Source organism: Mesoplodon bidens, assembly GCF_964165515.1.
Source record: "Mesoplodon bidens genome assembly, chromosome: Y".
Classification (NCBI taxonomy): domain Eukaryota; kingdom Metazoa; phylum Chordata; class Mammalia; order Artiodactyla; family Ziphiidae; genus Mesoplodon; species Mesoplodon bidens.
In genome coordinates, this window is record NC_138180.1 from 18,934,975 (window position 1) to 18,960,426 (window position 25,452).

General features: G+C 43.8%; 1 pseudogene across 1 annotated transcript; it reads left to right on the top strand.

Moving 5' to 3' along the window:
* The first annotated feature begins 1,502 nt into the window (after positions 1-1,502).
* LOC308609635 (transcription termination factor 1-like) lies at positions 1,503-23,528 on the top strand (annotated as a pseudogene). The gene is made up of 10 exons: positions 1,503-2,774; positions 4,103-4,329; positions 5,410-5,595; positions 6,532-6,610; positions 9,893-10,023; positions 13,075-13,309; positions 16,020-16,109; positions 17,693-17,758; positions 22,245-22,330; positions 23,214-23,528. The product of its transcript is annotated as a transcription termination factor 1-like (transcript).
* Positions 23,529-25,452: the final 1,924 nt, after the last annotated feature.

Below are 25,452 nucleotides of genomic sequence, written 5' to 3' on the forward strand. Positions count from 1 at the left end.
ACAGCTGGGCTAAATGCTACAAAAGAAAAATAGTTTGCTATGAAAGTATAGCATTTGGGGAATGGACCAAGCTCAAAGGGTCAGGAAAGGTTTCTTTCTTTTCTCTCTCTCTCTCTCTTTTTGGTAAATACTTGAAACAGTATGTTTACATCCTTCAGTTGCTTGTTTTTACGCTTGTATTTTTTAAAAATAAATTTATTGATCCATTTATGGCTGTGTGGGGTCTACGTTGCTGCCCGCAGGCTTTCTCTAGTTGCAGCGAGCGGGGGGTTACTCTTTGTTGTGGAGCATGGCCTCTAAAGCAGAGGCTCAGTAGTTGTAGTGCAAGGGCTTAGTTGCTCTGTGGCATGTGGGATCTTCCTGGACTAGGGCTCGAAACCGTGTCCCCTGCACTGGCAGGTGGATTCTTAACCACTGCGCCACCAGGGAAGTCCTTAATGCTTATTTTTCAGTGAAAGGAGTCTGTATTCTTGTTCTGCCCCTTGCTTTTTAGAAAGTGAACTATTTCAGTTCACTTTAAAAGAGTAGACAAATAAGAGTAGACAAAAATATAACAAATACCCCTGTACTCGTTACTCCAGTTAAGAAATAAAAGATTGAAGATATAAGAGTAACTGGCTCTCTACTTGTCCCTAATCCCTGAATTTACCAGTTATATTCCCCATGCTCTATTCATAGTTTTACTACATATGTATCCATTCAGAAAAGATACATGAAACGATTTTGTGTTTTGAATGTAATATACATGGCATCATAATGTATGTATTCTCTTAACTCAATATACACGTCATCATAACATTTATATTGTCTTAACTCAGGATGCATGGTATCATAATGTTTATATTCTTTTAAAGCTTTCTGGAAGAAGCGATGCTCAAGCCAAGCTCTGAAGGATGAAAGGAGGCAGGGAGGGGTAGGAGACAGCGGAGAGCGGCCCAGAGTGAGGGAGTCGTGATTTATAAGACCTCAAGCCAGGGAAAGGATTGGAGCATGTTTGGGGAACCGAAAAAAAAAATAGTCCCGTGTAGCTGGAGCAACAGAGTTTGAGAGGAGAGGTAGAAGATGAGGCCGTGGGGGAACAAGGGCCCGATCATGGCAGAGCACTGTTCTCAATTAACTATATTTTTCCATATCATAAAGGCAATGGAACCAGACAAGTGAATTACAGTGAGCTTGCTACACATTTAGAATAATGGAAAACTTATAATCATGACTCCAGGCTTGCCATTTGTCCTGCAGTTTCCTTTTTGTGTGATTTTTTTTTCCTCCTGAGGCTAATGTTTAAAATGCTCTGCAAAAAGAAACCATGTGGTTCTGTTTCCCTATAGGAGTAAAATGGAAGGAGGATCAAGCAGATTGGAAACCCACACTCCAGTTTTCGTCTAGAAAAAGATCAAGCATTCTGTACATAAGGAGAGACATGGGAGGCATCCCCATGAAAGATTCAGAGACTCCTCCCTGGCAAAGGAACCGGCTGACATAACTAAGGGTAAAAAAAAAAAGAGAAAGGATGCCCAGCATCTTGTTTCTTCTGCTTTGAAACAATCAGAAATGTGTGATGAGCCTGAAAAGACCACTTCTATACCGAAAAAGAATAAAAAGAGAAGAAAAGGTGCTTTGGGAGTCTATAAGGAAACAGGTATTGTGTACATCCTGGTGGATAAAGAAAACATTGTGGGGTCTTCCCTGGTGGCGCAGTGGTTGAGCGTCCGCCTGCCAATGCCGGACACATGGGTTCGAGCCCTGGTCTGGGAGGATCCCACATGCCGCGGAGCGGCTGGCCCCGTGAGCCGCAATTGCTGAGCCTGCGCATCTGGAGCCTGTGCTCCGCAATGGGAGAGGCCGCGATAGTGAGAGGCCCGCGCACCGCGATGAGGAGTGGCCCCCACTTGCCACAACTGGAGAAAGCCCTCTCACAGAAACGAAGACCCAACCCAACACAGCCATAAATAAAAAAAAAAAAAAGAGCTGGTGACACGTACGTGCGCCGAGACAGCGGGAATTGGAGGAAAAAAAAAAAAAAAACCTCAATAGGTTACCAGAGTAATTCAAGGTAAACTACAAATAAAGGATAATTGAGACAGAATATAAAAAAAAAAGAAAACATTGTGAACACACCCAAGAATTTTAGAAAGCATGTCGATGTCATTTACATTGATGTAAGCAAGCGGCAAAAGTCAACAAAAGGGCCTGAAGCACATTTAGTTACTAAGTCACGTGAAAATGAGTCAGAACTGCATGATAAAGTTCGGGGGAAAAAGCATAAAAAAACATCGGAGGAAAGTCACATCCTGTGATGCTGTCCAGGAGAGTCTGGGTGCAAGCATCACCCTGCCCAGATCAGAATCCCAAGAGCAGGAACCCCAGCCTCCCATGGGCCAAGAAGGTGAAATCGCACAACTACCAGTGTCTGCAGATCAAAGCAAGTCTAAGACAAGAAAGAGGAAGCGTCCAAGTGACCAGGAATTCGAGGCCTTGCCTGCGCCTGAGAGCGCTGAGAACATATACTCAGAGGGATCTCAAGTGATTGGTGAGGTCGGGACTGCAGGGGGCAATCAGGAGTCCAGTGGCCTTAAGAAAAAGTCTAAGAAAAGGAAGAGAAGATCTTCTGTTGATACTGCCGTGGCACCTGCTGGTGAGTTTTCAGTGCTCAGGACGAGCTCTGAGGACACACGCTTTGATTCAGTGGAAGGTACTGGTACCTTGATTGAAGAAAGTGTGAAACACAGGCCACAAGAGGAGAAACCCCAGGCCTGTTCGGAAGAGGTGCAGAGGTAACGTGTGGGTGTAGAGCCTTCTGATGGTGTGCGTCTTGGGTGTGAAGTCTGCCCGTTACCTCTTTGTTCAGCACGGCCATAGGAAGTGGCAGAAATCATAAAGAGATAGACCATCGAATGGATAGGATGTTGTGCACATTTAACTGAGTAACTTGGCAGGTACCTTGCGTTCTTCATGTACAAAATAAGGCAGTTACAGTCTGTTTTCACTAAGAATTATTCCAGCCCTGAAATTCTATGTATAAGTTTAAAAAGAATTTTAAGACCCCACAATTACCTTGTCTATATGTACAGAGAGAGGAGAAAGGATCAGAGAACTTAGAATGCTACAGAACAGGAAAAAAACTTGACTTAGGGTTCTCCCTAATAAAAGAAACTTAGATATCGTTCTTTATATAATTATCATTTAAGTATACTGGCCGATGAATAGATGCAGGAATTTTTTTGAAGCACTTTATTTCAGTTCCTGGGAGTTGGGACAGGTTTTCTCCCCTTTTCTACTCTGTGACATTCTTACATTTGCTAGATTGTCCTGGCTTAAAATAGTTTCACATAGAAGTTAAATGGCAGAGGGCCCAACTCACATCATCCTCTGTGCCCTCTCTTTGGGGACATTTTTAGATCACTGATAATGATGCAGGAATGTTCTCGGCCTGTGGTTCTTAACTTGTATGGGGCTGTGGACCTGTGAAAGCTGTTGACCCTTTGCTCAGACAAATGCGTACAGTTTTGTTTTTGTTTTTGTTTGTTTCAGTTTCCTGTCTGGGTGGTTAGCTGATGCCCTTGGCTAAGAACACCTTTGCACATCTGGCAGAAAGTCTGTGGGAATGAATTAGTGATAGATACATAGAAGACTATGTTTTCTTTATACTGCCAAGGGGAAAATATGTGGCCATTGTTAACTGCAAGGAAGCAATTGTAACGATGTAAACCCTGAATATTGACTTAACTAATTAGTAACCATTATTATAAAACAACTCATTGGTGGGGGGGAGGTGTCTTGAGTATCCATGGGTGTAGAAGAGGGCTGAGCTTATGAGGAAGTCAATATCTGAAACAATACAGTTGAGAAATAGTAACATAAGCAATGCCTGGTGGAAATAGGGCTTAAGGCGACATGTTTATCTTCCAGGCAGCCTCTGAGGTGTATCCAAGTTAGTAAAGCTACATTAAAGAGTTCAGACATCACAGACGGAATCAACTCCAAGATCCCTTCCAGCTTTAATGCTGTCGTAGTCAAAGGGAGAGTCACTGTAAGGAAAGAATCTGAAAGCCATTAGGGCACGTGACCTGTCAGTGTTAATCAATCCAGTTTTTCTCCTTAGATTAGAACCCACAAATGAAGAAGAAAGCAATTTGGAGTTGGCTAAAGATCCTGAAACGAAATATTTATCTGAAGATTCAAGAGATTCAGATAATTCAGACGTGGATTTGGATTCCACTGTGAGGCAGCTCCAGGAGTTCCTCCCTGATATCAAGGAGAGGGCTGCCACTACAATTAAGTGAATATATCGGGATGACTTGGGACGCTTTAAAGAATTTAAAGCCCAGGGTAAGCTTGTGGGACTTGAATATTTGTTGAACTTTTCTATATGCGTAATTAGCCCTGACTTTCTTTTGTGAGTGGTTCATATTTATAGATTCACAAAGAGCATCCCTTAGCTACTTTCAGCTTTATCTCCTTCCAGAATCATTATCTGCACTGTAAAATTACCAAACTGAAGTGCACTAGTTTTCCTCCTCTGTAGGGGAGGCGAGGAAAAACGGGTGATCCACAGACTAGAAGATCAAGCCCGGAAGAAGAGGGGGAGGAGGTTAAGTGGTTGAGACACTGGGAGGGGGGCACAAGTGAAATCAAATTAAAACACGCATATCAACATCATCAGCTTTGATGAGGTGTAATTTCAAGGATATTAATTTGAGGGTGAGCTGGTTGTAGTGGGCATGGCTTCAGGCAACACCCAGCTTGGTCTCCTTCTTGATTTCACTGTGTTACAAGAACCTCCCAGAAAGCTTATTGGGTTTCAGAATGAACTACAAATGTAAGGTTGTGTACTGCAAGTGATAAAAGATTTTTAAAATAAGTTTAAGATTAGGAAAATGTACTGTGTAATGCAGTCAATAATAATGAGACTTGAGTGCTTTGAGTTATGACGAGGAATAGAACGTAAATTGCAGTGACATTGTCCCCACCTCCCCCCAACATATATTCGTAGAGAATATACATGTTCATGTTTGTGCCACCCAGTTCCCAGCACTGCCTTGGGGGGAGGAGGGGCACAGGATAGTGAAGTGGGGGGGCGCTTCTTTTAAACTTTTATTTCAACACTGTTTGAATTTTTAATGAATATCTATTACTGTTAATTTATTTCTTAAATAACTGTGTAAAAAGGAATTGATGACACAAGAAAGGTCACATTGGAGTAGGATGGCCAGGGAAGACTTTGGGAGGACAGTGTGGCTTTGGCCGAACTCTGCAGGAGAGCAAATGTCTAGGGCACAAGCAGGGGCTGCTCCCCGATAGGTGGGGAGGAGCTGACGGGTGCTGTTGTGATTGCTAAAGACAAAATGGTGGTTCGCTTTCATTCATTGTTGACAGTTGTGTACCTTTTTCTCCTTCCCCAAATCCTAGGTGTTGCTATTAAACTTGGCAAGTTTTCCGTGAAGGAAAATAAGCAGTTAGGGAAAAATGTGCGAGAATTTCTGTCTCTGACAGGAATCGAGAATGCAGACAAGCTGCTGTACACAGACAGATACCCAGAGGAGAAATCTCTAATCACCGACTTAAAAAGAAAATACTCGTTTAGATTGCACGTTGGTAAGTTTAGAACTGTGGCCTCTTTGACCATCTGCAGCCTTCCAGCCTTGCACAGATAACCATGGTGAGTATTGAACACAATGCCTGGCCCGTCCAGTACATGCAGTGCATGTTAGCCGCTGCTACGTTAATAGTATTTTTATTGCCAGCCTATACGTTCAGGGATTTGGAATGTGTTCACGTCTCCCAAGGATAGTGCTTTTACAGATTTTCTAACAAATTAGATGATCAGCTTCCAGCTTTCCTACTTGGTAACAATTACGGTTTTGGTTTCTCTTCTTGACCTCTATTGTGTATTTTTTGCATACACTGCACAAAGTACTCTGGTATACACCAGAGTCTCAGACGTTTTTTTAAGTAGAGCCATTTTTGCGCTTTGAGCTGGAACCCTCCTCTTGGAGGTATCCTGGGGAAGTTAGAAGGTCACGAAGCAATGTAGGTTTGGACTGGAAAAAAAATCTCTCTTGAATTTAAAGAGGATAATTTCTTAGGTGAAATGCACAAAGGAAAAGAGAACAGTGAGCCCCTGCTGGGGGATCCTTTCATCTTTAGAGTGGCAAAGCAGGAAGAAGCTTATTCAATTGCAAAGTTTTTTTGTTTATCTTATGGGGAGCTGCTGGAGTGTGTCCTCCACCTCCAGATTACGGTAAAAGCTCTTTGCCTAATAAGGGTCTTTTCCATGAATTTAGCAGAACAGAAGCTAGAGCCCCGACATACTAAGCATCTAGTTTCCAGAGATGGCCAAGGAAACTGGGGATTTTGTATATCTGCTCCCCAAGACGGCTTTCTGCAGGACATAGGAAACCGCACCCTCCACCTGGGGTCTAGGATAGCGTGTGCTGTAAAAAGGGGCCCTTCTGGGTTTCTTTTATAATTGCGACTGTGTTTCATGCCACGCTCCGGTTGTCCCTCTGACCACCTCTCTTCCGACTTTAGGTAAGGGCATTGCCTGGCCCTGGAAACTCATATACTGTCGAGCAAAGAAGATGTTTGATGTCAACAATTACAAAGGCAGGTAAGAAAAAACTTGAGCAGAACATTTCTCTAGTCTTTGCTGATACTGTAAATCAAAACGTACACAACAAAATCGTGAAGAGTTTCGTGTGTGAAACCAGATGTGCCGTCAGGTGTATGTCTCCAAAGTCCCTTTCAGTTTCCACCTCTTGAATAAATCTTCTGTCATCTTCCCCTTTCTAAATCCCTGGCTTTTACTTTATGCTGTCAATTGTAGCATTCTCCATGCGCTGCCTCTTAGCGTCACCCGTGCAGTTTTCTCGGCAGTCTCCTATGTTGTAAGCTCCTTGCGAACCCAGACGTTCCTTCTCAGTGTGATGTGTGCCCTTCAGCACTGAGCCCAGTGCTTTGGGTTTTCAGCAAATATTTGAAGGTGGGGATGAGCACTTGTGTGAGGTCATTTAAGTGTGATTCGGTAACATCAGTGCAGAGCTTCATGTGGCGGTAGCCTTTCTGTCCTCCCTTTTTTCCTAAATAAAATACCCAATTATGTTCTGTTTCCAACATTCCAAATAAATCAAATGTAGACTGAGCGTCAGTGGTGGGTAAGCACTCTGCTTAAGGACAAAGGGATGAGGGAGAAAGCATCAGCTCCTACCCTTGAGGGCCCAGACAGCCACCTAGGGCTCAACTACTGATCTCACTTCCAGGAGGCAGATGGAGTGAATCTGTCACGGCCAGTTGGTCCTACTGAGCGCCGTGATCTTGAATCAGGACATAGGTACTATCAGAACGTAACATTGATATGACCTCGGCTTCTTTTTAAAAATTTTTACCAAAAGAAATAAACCGGAAGTAGAGGAAAGGCGCCTCCACACAGACTGAAACCTGCCCTCTCTTTTTCCCAAGCCCCCGCCATGTACTTTAAGGAAATTCACTAAGGGTGACATTTTAAGTGGGACCAAAATGATGCTTTTGGTAAATGAATGAGGTAACCTGTTTTTCTACCTGTTACATCACTGTGGGAAATGGCATTTTTCAAATAATGAAGGTCTGTCATTCTGATAATAAAGTTCATTCACTGGTACCATATTACTTGTGTTGTGCTGACCATTTACCCTTAAAGTATGTTTCCAACTTAAGGAACTCTTAAGTGAAAAAACCATAGAAAGTCAAAAATCAAAGAATTGTAAGGCTCCAAGGGGCCATGGAGGTCAGTACACCTGTTTCCTCATTTTCGTACACTCTGTTTTTCTCTCATGTCCTCTTTTTTGTTGCTTCAAGGGTACTTTTAAGTCTTGTTTTAAATCTCAGGAAGACCCTGCTTGCCTTATAAAGGAAACTGCTAAAAAGCTTGATTCTTAATGGTGAAGGATTTCGCATCTCTGTTCACCATGCTCTGCATTTTAGATCCATTTCTGAGAATGCTAGGATCTTACTGTCCCCCGGTAGTTGTGGATCATCCTCATTAGAAATGGTTAGTATTTTATTAGGGCTGCTTTTGTGTTGCATTAGTAATAACATAAACTACCACTTCTGACCCCTCTTCCTTCCCACCAAAAAGGAATTATAAAATGTCATAATGATGGCTTTTTTCCCCTTAAACATTTAAGATGTTTAATCTCAAAATCTGCATATATTATAGTGCACTTTAGTTCTTTTCTTTTAATGTATTTGCTTTTATGTGGGATTGCTGCCTCTTAACTTCCTTAAACTGTGACCGATTTGTGCTAAGGCATCTGTCACATCTTTTATTTTTGTCTGTGTTCGGTCTTTGTTGTTGCGCACGGGCTTTTTCTGGTGGTGGCGAGCAGGGCCTCCTCTTCGTTGCAGTTTGTGGGCTTGTCATGGCGGTGGCTTCTCTTGTTGTGGAGCATGGGCTCTAGGCGCACGGGCTTCAGTAGTTGTGGCTCTCAGGCTCAGTAGTTGTGGCGCACAGGCTTAGTTGCTCCACAGCATGTGGGGTTTTCCCAGACCAGGGATCGAACCCATGTCCCCTGCATTTGCAGGCAGGTTCTTAACCACCGCGCCACCAGGGAAGTCCCTGTCTCATCTTTATTGAGCACCTGTTGTCTGTCAAGCATTACCGGGTTCCAAAGTGTAGAAAACTGACAGGGTCCCCACCCTCCGAGGACTTCCCCTCCAGAGCTGTGCTGTCCATCCATGTGACCACCAGCCTCATGTGGCCATGGAGCACTTGAACTGTGGTTAGTCCAAGCTGAGATGCGCTGAAGAGTGAAGTATACAATGGACTTAGAAGGCTTGGTGTGGAGAAGAGAGTGTAAAGTATCTCATTCATACTTTTAGGTTCAGATTACATGTTGAAATGGCCGCATTTTTAGTAAATTGAGTTAAACAAGATATGATATTAATTCATTAAAACTAAATAAAATTAGGGACTTCCTTGGTTGTCCAGTGGTTAAGACTCCGTGCTTCCACTGCAGGGGGTGTGGGTTTGATCCTTGGTTGGGGAACTAAGATCCCACATGCCGCATGCTGCCGCTAAATAAAACCCCCAAACACATGGAAGGCAGAGTGGAATGGTGGAAAGTGGTCCTTGGTGATTTGACTGAGCTCCTGCATTAAACTCACCCTAGGGCCCACTTGTATCTGGACTTTTCAATTGCCTGAGCCAATAAATTATCTTTTAAAAAATTAATAAAATTAATTTTCACCTGACCACTAGAAAATTCTAAATGACATCTGTGGCTCATATTTCCATTGGCCAGTGGTGGCCTAGACGAAGGGTCAGATAAACCAGGGAAGCCACGAGCGTACAGTTGCCAGTGGTGACGGGGGCAGTGAGAGAGCAGCAGAGTGTCCTGTGGGAGAGGACAGCAGGACACCTCCAACCAGGTGGTCAGGGAAGCCCTCTCTGAAGATGCACCATTTAAGCTGCTTCTGAAGAGCTTGCAGGAGCTTTCCAGCGGTGGAGGGAGGCCATTCCCACCCCAGGTCCAGAGGCTTCGAGGTGAGAAAGGCCGATAAGGCCAATAGGGTTGAACTTAGGGAGCACCGAGCTTTGCAGGCACAGTCAGAAGTTTGGGTTTTATTGTGTGAAGCCTTTATGGATTTGGCTGGGGAATAGCATGATCAGATTATTTGCCCTGGCCTCTGTGTAAGTGAGCCAGGGACTGCGGTGACTGACTTACAGGGTGCTCATGGTTGTGATGCCGAGACAGGAAGTATCTGGGCTCAGGACCTTGGTAGGACTGCGCTGAGCAGGTTTCCTGACAGCCCGCCCTATACGGCTTCTCCCAGCGTCGCAGCGTGCTGCAGTGAGAATAGTGGTTTTAAGCTTGTGGTTAACGCTTAGCTGTGATCTGTTTTCCCTTCCTCTAAGGTATAGCAAAGGAGATACCGAGAAGCTAAAGATATACCAGTCCCTCCATGGAAACGACTGGAGAAAGATTGGCGAGATGATGTCTGGAAGTAGCCTCTCTGTGGCCCTGAAGTTCTCCCAGATCAGCAGTTGTAAGTCGTGGTCTCTAGAGCCCACTTTGGTGAACAAATCAGCCCACAGTGGCCCAGGGCCCAGGCATCACTGCAGGCCTGTCTTCTGAGAGAGTCATCACTCTTTCAGCCATTCTCTTACTGATTCATTTATTTCTTCATGCATATTGATGCAGCCTTTATTCACCAGACTGATTTCTGCAGCACGTTATGTCAGTAGCTTTCAGTGTGACTCCAACTGCCAGGTAAACTGAAACCCACTCAGCCGGTGGGCAGGAGAACCTGGGCCACCAAGGTCCTTTCCCCCAGGTGACCAGGGAAACCATCAAAGGGAGGGCCTGTTAGTCAGGGACGTTTCCCAAAGCCAGTGTCAGTCGTCTCTTGTCTGTTCTCTTCTTTCATAAAAAGCTTCCTTGGTTATATTCTTCACCTTAAAAAGTCCCCAGTTGCTTTCAGAAGACAGTCCTTAGTGGGTGTTAGCTTCAGCCCAGAGGCTCACATGCTCCGGCCCTGCAGGCAGAGCCGTGCAGCGGGTCCCAGCAAGGCGTCTGCATGTCCGCACGTGGTAAACTCTGAGGTGGTGGAGACCACGCCTTTTGTGCCACCAACTCTGGCCACCGGTGCCACGCGAAGACTCAGCACAGCCAATTCTGCCAGTTTCCAAGAAGTAAAGCAAACATCTGGATTTGCACGTGTGTGTGAAATCAAGATCTTTTTTTTCTTGGGACTCTCTTTTTTAAAATTTATTTATTTATTTATTTATTTATTTATGGCTGTGTTGGGTCTTCGTTGCTGTGAGCAGGCTTTCTCTAGTTGTGGTGAGCAGGGGCTACTCTTTATTGCAGTGTGCGGGCTTCTCAGTGTGGTGGCTTCTCTTGCTGTGGAGCATGGGCTCTAGGCGCGCTGGCTTCAGTAGTTGTGTTGCACAGACTCTAGAGCGCAAGCTCAGTAGATGTGGCACATGGGCTCAGTAGTTGTGGCTCGTGGGCTCTAGAGCGCAGGCTCAGTAGTTGTGGTGCATGGGCTTAGTTGCTCCATGGCGTGTGGGATCTTCCCAGACCAGGGGTTGAGCCCGTGTCCCCTGCGTTGGCAGGCGGATTCTTAACCACTGCCCTACCAGGGAAAACCCTCTTGGGATTCTCTTGATTTTTAAATATTCATCCAAATTGTTATTGGGGAAATAGTAACAATAACATTCTGTAGGCCAGATCGAAGATATCTGTAGCCTTCCAGCTTGCGGCCTCTTCCTTAGCATGACTGTGAGCATGTAGACAAGAAGAGCGAATCATAGAAGCTTTTGATGCCCTGCACCAAGGACTGGCTTTAGGAATTTACAGGTGCTGGGACTTCCCTGGTGGTGCAGTGGTTAAGAATCCACTTTTCCACTTCAGAGTGCATGAGTTTGATCCCTGGTCAGGGAACTAGGATCCCACATGCTGCAGAGTAACTAAGCCCACACTCTGCATCTAGAGAGAAACCTGTGTGCCACAACGAAGGTCCTACGTGCTACAGCTAAGGCCGAACACAGCCAAATATTTTTTTTAATTAAAAAAAATAGCTTAATGAGTGCAATATGTAAAAAAAAGAAAGAAAAAAGAAATTCACAGGTGCCTTCATCAAGTACTGTGGTGACGCCATTGTAGCTGTTAATTTCACTCCAGAAACTCTTGGGGAGAGTTATTTATATAACATGAAAGTCGTTTGGTTATTCTCTTTCCACTAAATGTTTGGGAACCTCACAATTTCTTGCAGTAGGTATTACTGTTAGAAACAGGAAGAACATCTTTCTCGAAGATAAAAAAAGATTGCATTAAGAAAGGATTTTTTTTCTTTGCAGTTGGTTGTGTATGTGTGTGTGTGTGTGTGTATGTGTGTGTGAGTGTGATTGGTCCTTAAAAGGAATCTATGGCCACTTTCGTAGTTTCATTTTGATTTGCATGTAACTGATAGTTTTTTTGGTTTTGTTTTGTTTTGTTTGGCTGCGTTGGGGCTTCATTGCTGCGCGTGAGCTTGTTCTAGTTGTGGCGAGCGGGAGTTACTCTTTGTTGTGGTGTACGGACTTCTCATTGCCGTGGCTTCTCTTGTTGCAGAGCACGGGCTCTAGGTGCGCAGGCTTCAGTAGTTGTGGCATAAGGGCTCAGTAGTTCTGACACGCGGACTCTAGAGCACAGATTTAATAGTTGCGGTGCGTGGGCTTAGTTGCTCCCCGGCATGTGGGAACCTCCTGGACCAGGGCTCGAACCTGTGTCCCCTGAACTGGCAGGCGGATTCTTAACCACTGCACCACCAGGGAAGTGCATAACTGATAGTTTTATGTTTGTGTAATTGAGATGTTGCCCATTGTCTTCTGAAAAGTGTCTGATTTACCTTTTTGTTTATAAAGGCTTTATTTTGGGACTTCCCTGGTGGTCCAGTGGTAAAGAATCCTCCTTCAGATGCAGGGGACGCTGGTCGGGGAACTAAGATCCCACATACCGCGGGGCAGCTAAGCCCGTGTTCCACAGCTGCTGAGCTCACGCACCCTGTAGCCCATATGCCACAAACTACAGGGGCCATGCACCACAACTAGAGGGAGAAAATTCACACGCCACAACTAGAGAGAAGTCCGTGCACCATAACAAAGAGCCTGCACTGCAACAAAAGATCCCACATGCTTCAACAAAGATCTCATGTGCCGCAACTAAGACCCAACACAGCCAAAAAAATAAAGAAAATAAATAAATTAAGGGAAAAAAAGACTATTTTTCTAGAGCAGTTTTGGGTTCACAGGTAAAGTGAGAGGAAGGTACAAAGACTTCCTACTTATCTCCTGCCCTACACATGCACGGCACACCCCCATTCTCAACACCCCGCATCAGAGTGGTCCATTTGTTACAATCCGTGAAGCTACCTTGACACATCTTAACCCCCCAGAGTCCACAGTCCACATTAGGGTTCACTCTTGGTGTTGTAGCTTCTGTGGGTTTGGAGAGATGTCAAATGACAGATACTCCTCATCATCATTTTGTTGTTAATATTGTGTTTGAAAGCAAATAGATGAGCAACTTCAAGACCATCCTTTTATGTCAACAGAAAGAAATCATGGTGCTTGGAGCAAGACGGACACCCAGAAACTAATCAAGGCTGTTGAAGAAGTGATTCTAAAGGAAATGTCTCCCCAGGAGCTAAACGAGATGGATTCTAAACTCCAAGAGAATCCTGAAGGTCGCCTGTCAGTTGTTTGGGAAAAACTGTACAAAGGCATATCCTGGGTAGAAGTGGAGGCAAAAGTGGAAACCAGGAATTGGATGCAGTGTCAAAGTAAGTGGTAAGTTTGAGGCTTCTTACATAAATTTCAACAAGAAGCATTCCCTGCCCCTCTCTCAGCAACTTCCGGAGAGGGGTGGACTGCTGAGGTTACTAAGAATATCTGTAACTACCACGTGGAAAGCCTTACAGTAGGTGAAGAATGATCCTCTCTAATCCGCTGCTCCAACCACTTCAATATCGAAAGCTGATTTAAGTTAGCATTTAACCACCCCTGATTCATTGTGTGGCTTCTTCATAAAGAACTTGGACATTTTTATTCTATTTATTTATTTATTTAATTGAAGTAGAGTTGATTTACAATGTTGTGTTAGTTTCTGGTGTACTAAGTGATTCAGTTGTGCATATATATTATTATTTTTTGATTCTTTTCCAATGTAACTTATTACAAGATAGTGAATACAGTTTCCTGTGCTGTACAGTAGGACCTTGTTGTTTATCTATTTTATATATAGTAGTTTGTATCTGCTAATCTGCAATTTCAAATTTATTCCTGCCCCCTTTCCCCTTTGGTAACCATAAGTTTGTTTTCTGTATCTGTGCGTCTGTCTCTGTTTTGTAAACAGAACTTGAATCTTTTTAATATTGAATATTGACTTCTGATTTCTTCACTCTGTCCCTTTCTTCATAAAACAAGATTGTTACCTATTTATAGCATGAAAGAAATACAAAATTAACGTCTGGATATTTAGGAGGGAAATCACAAGTGTAGTGATCAGTAATACCTCCACCTTTTTACTTGTGCTTTCTAATTCAGCAGTTCCTCTGTCTTCATCCAAAGCAGGGCAGTCATACTCTTTCATCCTAGAACATCTTTAGGTACATCCATCATGAAGAAGTAGTTTCGGTCCAGATGTTGCTGCATGTTCTTTGCCCAACGTAGCTTTTCCCAGCCCTGGAGGGATTCCGAGCTAACTTTCAGCTGCAACATGACAGCTTGAAGCAGTGGTTCTACAGCCCACGAACCAGGTCTCCTGTATAAACGGGGCTCCATCATCCTGCATAAAGGGGGCTCTGTCATCTTGACCATTAAAGAAGAATGAAATCCAGAGTGGGCATGTTGTACGTTAAAAGCATACTGCTAGATTATACTGAGTATTGTTTATATACCTTACAGTTCTGCTGTAGAATATTTATCTTACTAGAAGACTACCCTCAGGAAATAAGGACAGATAATGTTTTGGGGGGGAAGTGTGTAATATGGAGGAACCAGAGCCCTTTCTACCCCTATATCTTAGGCTTAAAAAAAGGAGTGGGGACTTCTCTGGTGGTGCAGTGGTTGAGAGTTTGCCTGCCGATGCAGGGGACATGGGTTCGTGCCCTGGTCCAGGAAGATCCCACATGCCGCGGAGCGGCTAGGCCTGTGAGCCATGGCTGCTGAGCCTGTGCATCCAGAACCTGTGCTCTGCAACGGGAGAGGCCACAACAGTGAGAGGCCTGCGTACCGAAAAAAAAAAAAAAAAAAAAAAAAGGAGTGGGGGCTTCCCTGGTGGTGCAGTGGTTAAGAATCCTCCTGCCAATGGAGGGGACACGGGTTCGATCCCTGGCCTGGTAAGGTCCCACATGCCGTGGAGCAACTAAGCCCGTGTGCCACAACTACTGAGCCTGCACTCTAGAGCCTGTGAGCCATAACTACTGAAGCCCACCTGCCTAGAGCCCGTGCTCTGCGACAAGAGAGGCCACTGCAATGAGAAGCCCATGCACCGCACTGAAGAGTAGCCCCTGCTCGCCACAACTAAAGAAAGCCCACGTTCAGCAATGAAGACCCAACACAGCCAAAAATAATTGATTAATTAATTAATTACTTTTAAAAAAGGAGTGGGTTATAAAGCCTCGGTTGGAAGATGATATGTCAGTGTCTTAAAAAGGAAATGATGAAGGGGAGCCGTGCTTCAGAATCAGCATAATTAAATAACATGCAAGGGTTCTTTTTTAATTTGAAGAAAAAAGTAGGAAACTTGAATGCTGAGCATAGGTTTACTTCATGAAACATTGAAATGGCATCAGCGGGTACATTTCAAACCAGTGAACATGGGCGGCTATTAGTAAAAACTCTCAGTTTCTCTGTGTGTGCCTCATGTACCTCCCTGCTCAAGAAAGTAAATGTCACAGCTCATGATCTGTCCATCAGATTGTGACAGATTTCACTCTTCAAGAGAAGCACTTTTTAAATATTTTTAATTGGGCTGCTTTTCTCATTAGGAACTTCAGGGAACCCTTTCCCTCAGCCTTGAACTTGGGGCCTTAGAGGAATCATGGAGTCATTGATCACTTTAGTAAATCTGTGTAGTTTGGTGTTTCAGCAGCTATAATGGTAATAAGAGCAATATCTCTCTGTTTGATAAACAAGCAAAAATAAATTGATTCTACACAGCATCCTTTAGCACCTGCAAGCAGGCTTATTCTTTTTTTTTCCTCCCTTTTATTATACTGTTTATTATGGAAATTGTGTAACACACACCAACTTAGAACTCCTTGTATCCATCACTCATTTTCAATAACCATCAACTTTCTATCTCTTTATTTACCCTCTCCCACTTTAAAAAAACTTTTAAAAAGGTATATTATTGATGGTGGTAAATCTTAGCTGTGATGAGTTGCAAAAGTTATAAAGTGGTTCTGAATAAGGACAATTTAAATGAGGAAAACAAAGGACATTTTAATGGAAACTTTACCCCGAAAATAAACTGTTTTTCTTTCTTTCAATGTAGGACGGAAATTCTAACCAAGAAGAGGACAAATGGTCGGGACGTATACCGGGGACTTAATGCCCTACAGGCCAAGATCAACCTCATTGAAAGGTACAGAAATAGAAAGTGACGATAGTTTACCCGTTTTCCTCTCTAGCCAAAGAGTAATTGTTAAACAGCAGAATCTGCAGTAAGATTACCACGGTTCATATTCCTGTTCCAGCACTTTCTATGTGCATGACCTTGGATGTGTTTCCTGCCTTTCTAGTTCTTGGTTTGTTCATCTTAAATGAGGATGATAATAACAGTACCTGCCTCTTAGTGTTATTGGCCGAAGAAATGAAATAATGCATGCAAAACGTAGCATGCACTCAATAAACATAGCTCTTTGAGTCTTTAAGGCTTTCACATAGACATTGCTTACTTCTGTCCATTGGAAAAGGGAGGTAAATACTTCAGGCCGAGCCCTACTGCTCTCTAGCATGCATTAGTTGGCGTCACTGCTGCTTGGTCTTTAGTTTTGTCTTTGAGTTCCTGGTCCGTGCAGAGTCCTCCCTCCCCTGATCGACAGGGAGACACAGAACTGTTTTACAAAGACTGCGAGTCTAGTGGACCTGGCCTCATGTCCAATGAGGAACAGCAAAGAGCAGAAGAAACCTTTGGATTCTGGCCGCCCTGTCCAGCTTCATTATTCTTGCGCTCTGTCAGGAAGCCTGCTTCTCCTTCATTGGTGGGCTTCCTCGTTCTCCACGCTGGCCTGGCTGGGGTTTTTCTCCTCTACCAGAGACAGCAGAGACTAGCAGAGCCAAGGAGGGCATCTCACGTCAGGCAGGCCTGGGTTCCAATGTGGGTACCACCTATGAGTCATGAAACCTTGAGCCAATGACCCGAGCTCTCAACCCTGATTCCTGGCCTGTGGAAAGGACATAATCCCCTAGCTTCATCAGGTGGTGTTGAGGGTAAATGGATTACTGGGTATCAAGGTCTTAACCCAGTGTTTGTCACTTAGTAAGTGCTGAGTACACATGTATACTACTCTTGTGTGTCTACATTGAATGGTGAAGTTGTGTTTTTGTTTGGTTGGTTGGTTTTAATATTGTATTTATTTATTTGGTTGTGTCGTGTCTTAGTTGCAGCAGGCAGGTTCATTAGTTGTGGCATTCAGACTCTTAGTTGTGGCATACATGTGGGATCTAGTTCCCTGACCAGGGATCGAACCCGTGCGCCCTGCATTGGGAGTGTGGAGTCTTAACCACTCTGCCACCAGGGAAGTCCCTGTGTTTTTTTTTAATTGAAGTATAGATGATTTACAATGTTGTGTTTAACCTTTGCTATACAGCAAAGTGACTCAGTTATACATATATATATTCTTTTTCATATTTCATTCTTTTCTATTATGGTTTATCACAGCATATTTAATATAGATCCTTGTGAAGTTGTGTTTTTTACTAGGCTTGTTGGGAGATGCAAAGGGCTCAGGAGGAGGAAGGGTGATTTTTTGGTCTGTAGCTCACCCCAAGACCTTGGGCTGACCTTGGGTTAGCATGCCAGTGACACTGGGCCTGTGTAACAGGGGAGCTGGAGCAGGGGTGAAGACGCTGAGGCCTTCCAGCTCTTAATATTCTGTGAGCCCATGAAGATGTGGATCCTGTTGATTTTTGGCTTGAAAACTTAATTTTTATTTTTTCTCATAGGTTGAATGAAATAAATGTGGAAGATGTTAATGAAATAGACTGGGAAGATCTTGCTAGCACCATAGGGTAAGGCCATTTGTTTAATATTAATCTAATGAAAAAATCAGAGAGGAGTTCTAATAAATGCCTCTCAGATTTGAAGAACAGGACTGAAATTCCTGCTGCTTATGGAACTCATCTATAAATTGTATTTGTGTATATATGTATTGGGAACACCCTGTCTACGTACCAGACCAGGTAAATCAGACCAGTCCTCCCTCCGCTCCAACCACCACCTCCACCCCAAGACACCTGAGAAGAGTGAATGAAATGTGTGCAGAGTCTCTTAAAAGCTTCATGGAGCACACCAGCTATGACTGGGATGAAGAACCCATGGTCCCTTTGCCCATAATTAGCCTTTTACCATTTGCCACATTGACTTTATCATCCCTCCCTTTCCCGCTCCCTTCTACAAGGGAATAGAATTCTTTCCCTTAACCGTTTCAGTGTTAGTGGTGGACGCCATGTCCTCAGCAAGGCTGTTATTCTGCATCAGCACAGTGATCGTACTGAGGGCACCTGACACTGATGCACTACTATTGTCTAAAACACAGCCCCCATGCAAATTTCACCCAGCGTCCCAGTCCTGTCCTTTATAACACTTTCCCCCTGATTTAAGATCCAGTCCAGGATCTGTCTCCTTAGAGTCTTCTAAACAGCAGAGTTGTTCTGCCTTTTCTTTTCTTTTTTTTAAATTATTGGAGTATAGTTGATTTACAATGTTTCAGGTGTACAGCAAAATGATTTCTGTTATAGATTTTTTAAAATATATTTATTATCTTATTTATTTAATTTTGGCTGTGATGGGTCTTCATTGCTGCGCGTGGGCTTTCTCTAGTTGGGGAGAGCAGGGGCTACTCTTCATTGTGGCTCGTGGGCATTTCATTACGGTGGCTTCTCTTGTTGAGGAGCACGGGTTCTAGGCGCGTGGGCTCAGTAGTTGTGGCTCGTGGGCTCTAGAGCACAGGCTCAGTAGTTGTGGCGCACAGGCTTAGTTGCTCTGCGGCATGTGGGATCTTCCTGGACCAGGGCTCGAACCCATGTCCCCTGCAGTGGCAGGCAGATTCTTAGCCACTGCACCACCAGGGAAGTCCCTCCGTTATAGGTTATTACAAGATATTGAATATAGTCCCCTGTGCTATACACTAGGTCCTTGTTGTTTATCTACTCTATATACAGTAGTGTGTATCTGTTAATGCCTTTGTCTTCTACGATGTTGAAATTATGGGAAAATACAGGCTAGTCATTGTGGAGAACTTGCCTCAGCTGGGGAGTTTGTCAGACGCTTCTTCACTGTTAGATTCGGGTTTTGTATTTTACACGGGAATCATTCACGGGGGAGGCTGTGTTTGTGTCACCAGGTCACATCCCATCATGAGGCATGTGGTTCTGATTTTGATCCCCTGGCTCTGGCGGCCTCTGCCACACTGCCCCACTGTAGAAAAGTAAGTTTTTCTCTTGGTGAAAAGAAACGGCCACGGGGAGATATTTTGAGACCACATCAAGCTCCTGTTCCTCTTCGGATTTGCCTCAGTGGTTTCAGTGTGCTGTTCCTTTGCATTTCTCCTCCGAGGAGTGAGATTTCATCGGTTGTCACTGTCTGTCTTCATTGCTATGGTCCTTGCATTTTCAATCAGTTCCTGCCACTGGAGGAGAGGCCATCACTCTGAAGACCTGAGTTCACTGCTGGCCAAGCAACAGAGAGCTGGCTGGCAAAGCACAGTCCCTCTAAGCAATGCAAACTGTTGAGCATCACAGGGCTCAGGGGTTGGTGGGCTTTGGGAGTTGGGGATGTTGAGGGACTGTCTGGCCATTAGTTCGGGAAGGGTGCTGAGGGGAACAGGTCTGCCACAACCTGGCTGCCTTTCAGAAACGTGGCTGCTGGCGTGAGGTTGTCACTGATCCATTAGGAAGGGTGTAAACTGGTTCTGCTGGTTAGTTATTTACACCTTGGGATTATGGACAAAGAACAATCAGTCCTTTTTTTTTTTTTTTTTTTTTTTTTTCTTTTTGCGGTATGCGGGCCTCTCACTGTTGTGGCCTCTCCCGTTGTGGAGCACAGGCTCCGGACGCGCAGGCCCAGCGGCCATGGCTCACGGGCCCAGCCGCTCCGCGGCATATGGGATCCTCCCAGACCGGGGCACGAACCCGTAACCCCTGCATCGGCAGGCGAACTCTCAACCACTGCGCCACCAGGGAGGCCCCAGTCCTTTTTTTTTAACTTGGAGAATTGGAATCTTTTCGTGGCAGGCCCTGTTGGGAGTCACAGACACATGCCCATGGTTCCAAACCCTTTCCTCTTCTAGCTCGTCTCAGGGGTGGGGCACCAGCTCTTGGGTGTGGGTCCCTGAGAGGGGAGGGTGTTAGGGGCTTTGAAGGAAGGCTGTCCTGCTGTGTACCCCACCAACTCCCATCCTAAGAAGTATTCATGTCGACAGGTCCCTCCCTTTGTAATATCAAACCCCTTTTGAAAAATCTGACATTTCCAATAAATGTTTGTGTATCTTGTGACCTTGCCACAGATCACATTTCTTAAATTAAAATGGGTTTTTAATGATTTTAAGTAGAATTATATACTTAAATATTGATTGTTCTGGTTAAGGTTTAGAAATCTCAAAGCTGTAAAACAGACATCATGGCATCCAGTCAAATACCATTGGAAATAGTACATCCTCAAAGTTTTAATAACGAATTAAAACAGTGAAAATAATTAAATTAGAAGTTTGATCTCTTCAGGTTCGTTAAGCCTCCCTTGTGAATTGTTTAGGCAGGATTTTAAAGAAAGCATCTCCACCTAATGAGATGTAACACCTACTTCGTTTGAAAATGTCCAGGTCAGTTATTGTTACTTCTTGAAGCCTGAGCTTTGATCTGCAGAACAACCTGTGTGTGGGGCGCTGTGTGAAGAGGGAAGGCATAGATGCCCTAGATCTTGGGCTTTGCAGTCAGGTGGACCGGGCGTCAAGTCCTGGGACTCTGCTCATAATTTAGCCAGCCTTGTGCAGGTCATTCCCTCACTTGCCTCTGCGTCACGGTTTCCTCATCTGTGCAGCATTGTAACAGCACCGTGATGAGGACGACAGCAAGGAGACAGTGTGTGTCATGCCATGCACACGCGGCGGGCAGCTGCTGCCATGAAGAGGCAGAGAGAGCCCAGCCATCTTGTACTTCCACATACCTAGCAGATCCAGTTATTCCCACTAATCATATAAAAACTAGATTAATTAATTACTGAAACAAATATGCCACGCTTTTGTGGCTTAGGAAATGAGTGCCCAGGAGGTGAAGTTAGTGATTTTCACTTTAAAAAAATATTTAAGATGTGGTTGTTTCTGTCCTACTTATTGTAAATGAAAAGTGGATTTGACTCACCAGAATATCGTAAGCATCCACTTTATTTAGCTTTGTAAAGTAAAAAATCCAGACCCCTGCTTTTGCATTGTGACAAATATATAGTTAGCCTGAAGGTAGTGGTTAAGAGTGTAGGATTTGTGAAATGTTGCCATTGGCAGCAACACAGATGGACCTAGAGATGATCATACTAAGTGAAATAAGCCACACAGAGAAAGACAAATAGCATAGGATATCAATTATATGTGGAATCTTTAAAAAAACTGATACAAATGAACTTACTTACAAAACACAAATAGACTCACAGACATAGAGAACAGACTTATGGTTACCAAAGGGTTAGCGGGCGGGAGGTAGGGGGATAACTTTGGAGGCTTGGATTAACATATACACACTACAGTATGTAAAATACATAAACAATAAGGACCTACTGTATAGCACAGGGAACTATACTCAATATCTTGTAATAATTTATAATGGAAAATAATCTGAAAATATTATATATATATATATATATATATATATATATATATATATATATATATATATATATATATATATATATATGTACAACTGAATCTTTCTGCTGTACCCTTGAAACTAACACATTATAAATTAACTATACTTCCATTAAAAAACACTGATATCAAAAAAAAAGAAAGAAAAAAGTAGAATTTGGAGTGGACCCAATTGAAGTCCCAGCCCTTCCCCCCTATTCACTGTAAGATCTTGGGCATCTTCTCTTGGGTTCCCCATCTCCAAAACGAGGGATAAGCATAGGAGGCCCCACACAGAGTGGTCATGAGGGTTATATGTTGCTCTGCGGAGAGCCCTCAGGGTGGGGCTGAAGACAATTGTTAGCATCAGCCCCTGTGAGCTAGTGTTACACCTTGTCTTCTCAACTGGTAGTTTAGATTATTCTAGTTTAGACAGAATCCGTGTTGTTGTACTTCTGTTTTTCTTCCTTTTGTGTGTGTGTGTTTAACCAGATGAACAATAGCTTTTCATACGTGTCTTATTTTTCTCACATGTGTAGACATGAGGATTAAGAAAGCTGCTTAGGTCTGTAGACCACCCCTCAATCAATGCACTTAGTACACAGGACTGAAATGATTAATTTTTAAACTGCCACTAACTTTTTGACACCTTTTACTTTCTAAAGGGGTGTTCCTCCATCTTATGTCCAAAGTAAATTTTATAAGCTGAAAGCTTCCTGTGTTCCGTTTTGGCAGAAGAAGACTTTTCCAGGTCAGTATTTTCGATATCTGAATAGTTAAAAACGCAGCATATGGGGACACACGCTGGTAGTGTGACCTTGGGTAGTGACTTTTGGGAACCTCAGATTCTTCAAATGGAAAATGGTAAAAAATTGGCAAATTATAACCCCTACCTGACAGGACTTTCAAAAGTACTAAATGAGATAATGAGCTTGAGAAGTGTGGTCACCAGGCCGCCGGGCGTTTAGCAAGCACTGGGTGAGGAGCTGCGAGTGCTTCTGGATTGCACAGCACACATGCTCACACCACATGCCTGCACACACACTGATCCACAAAAAAACTGGAGGTACAGTTTCTTCTCTGCAGCCATTTGTAGGTGGTTTACATATGTAATTCCCAAACCTGGACTATCAGAGTCAGGTGGGGAACTTGGGAAAAAAGATATATACCTGGGTCTCATCCCAGACCCAGTCGATCCTAGTCTCTAGTCTGGGTCCAGAGGCTAGATTTTTCTCTAACAAGCTCACAGATGAGTCGCCAGTGGCCTGCCCAGCATCATTGTTTGGGGACCACTGGTTTGGGTAACACTGCACCCTGCAGTGTGTGACAAAATGCTCCTTGCTTTCAGCGGACAGCACTTCCTGGGTTTGAATCCTGGCTTCGCCCTCCTGACTCTATGACTTTGGATGAGCTTCATGTCTTTATGCCTCATTTGAAACACGGGTGAACAATAGTGCCTACCTCATAGCATTTTTGAGAGGATTGAATGAGTGACTATGAATAAAGCAGTTAGAGCCAGGTCTTGCACACAGTAGTGCCAGTAACAATGCATTGTTATCATCTGTGCCGTCTGTCCTTTGACCTTGGGAAGAGGCTTTGTCAGATCATCTCAAGATTCAGTTTCTTTTCTTTAGAGATTACAGACTACCTTCATGAGACTAGTCTACCGTTGCTTAAAGAAAAATTAGAGAAGAAGATGGAGAAAAACGGGACTGAGATCCAGACTCTGGCAACCCCCAAGCCAGTCTTCCTGTTTCGAGACATCTTTTGTTGTGACGATGACAGTGAGGGAGAAGACGGAGATGAACAATGTTAAGCGGCTGATACTCTCTTGTCCATTTTTCTAGGTCTGGTTGTGTTTATGTACGTGTCAATAATGCTATTTCCACTATTGATTTTACTGAAGAAGGTGCAACAGCCAAAGGAAGGGTATGAAAATAATAACATACTGTGGAACATTAAAAACTGATTCACATTTCATATTCAAGTTTGTCTGAATGTGAAAAGAAAGGCGAGTACATGAGTTGATTTAATATTTTCTGTGCTGTTATATTGAAAATTATCATATTGAAAATACTTACAACTAATGGTTTTCATACAACAACAGGATCCCAAGTCCCTCTAATGGCAGCAGAGGGTAGTCATGTCCAAGGAACATTTTCTTTTTTTTTTTTTTTTTTTTTATGGCTGTGCCACATAGCTTATGGGATCTTAGTTCCCCACCGGGGATTGAACCCAGGCCCTCGGCAGTGAAAACGCAGAGTCCTAACCCCTGGACCGCCAGGGAATTCCCCAATGAACATTTTCATGGTGTGGATTCAACTATACGTGCATTCAGCAAAACAGAGAATGTTAACAATTTTAAGAATGCATGCCATTTTTTTCTGTGTTTCAGTTGTTTAGATGTATATTTTAGTGTGTGTGCGTATTAGGTAAGTGGTACAGGGACGTTTGTGTTCCTGGAAGCTGGTTTCGGTTCCCATGTGCCTGTCATGGTGTGCGTATCTCATCTTCCTGAGTGTGATTCTAGTGTTCAAAGATAAGTATTTTTCATACAAGATGCCCTCTCAAAGCCAGTCACAGAATTCTTCTGGTGTTTAACTGGAAAAAACAAAGAATCCAGCAGTCTCTTCCATTGCTTCTGGAAAAACTGCCTCTGTTAGACTTCCCTTGCTGGCAAGGGGAATAAAGTGTCCAGGCTTCTAGCCTCATCTGTACAGGGGAGAACATAGAAAGGAAGGTGTGGGTGAGCAATATCCCATACAGTGAGGCCACCCTCTGGGCCAAGGTGCAGCACCCTTGTCTCCTGAGTGTAGCATCATGCTGTGTGATGTTGGTTAATTCATCCACAAAGCTAGACATGTTTCCAAGCTTGCCGTCATCAGAGAAGGAAGAATAGAGAGAAACAAGTTTAGGAGTCCTCATTCACCAGTATATCCACAGCACCTATCATGGTGTTGTGCAAATAATAGACACTCGATAAATATTCAGGGCACAAATGAGTATTTTCTTTTTAAAAATTAATTAATTTATTTATTTTTGGCTGTGTTGGGTCTCCGTTGCTGCAGAGGCTTTCTCTGGTTGCGGAGAGCAGGGGCTACTCTTCATTGCAGTGCACGGGCTTCTCACTCTGGTTGCTTCTCTTGTTGTGGAGCACGGGCTATAGGTATGTGGGCTTCAGTAGTTGTGGCCCATGGGCTCATTAGTTGTGGTGCACAGGCTTAGCTGCTCCGCAGCATGTGGGATCTTCCTGGACCAGGAGGTGAACCCATGTCCCCTGCATTGGCAGGCGGACTCTTAACCACTGCGCCACCAGGGAAGTCCCAGAACAAATGAATATTTTCTTTTTAATAAGCATCTTGCCTTTAGTCACCTCCTTCTATCTGTCAAACATACCAATCTTCAGGCTGATGGGAATATAAATTACATGTTCCTTTTGGAGGACAATCCGGTAGAATACATCAAAGCCTTAAGAATGTACATATTCTGAGGTCCAGCAATTTCACTTCTAGGACCTAAAGAAATAATAGAACTAGTGGAAAAGAATGGCACATTTATAATATGGAAACTAGAAAAATGAATGTTCTTTCATAGGAAATTTACTATATATGATGGTGTATTCTTAGAATGGAATATTAGGCAGTAATTAAAGAATGATAATGAGGGACTTCCCGGGTGATGCAGTGGTTAAGAATCTGCCTGCCAATGCAGGGGACATGGGTTCAATCCCCGGTCTGGGAAGATCCCACATGCCACAGAGCAACTAAGCCCATGCACCGCAACTACTGAGCCTGCGCTCTAGAGCCCGCAGGCCACAACTACTGAGCCTGTGTGTCACAACTACCGAAGCCCACGCTCCTAGAGCCCGTGCTC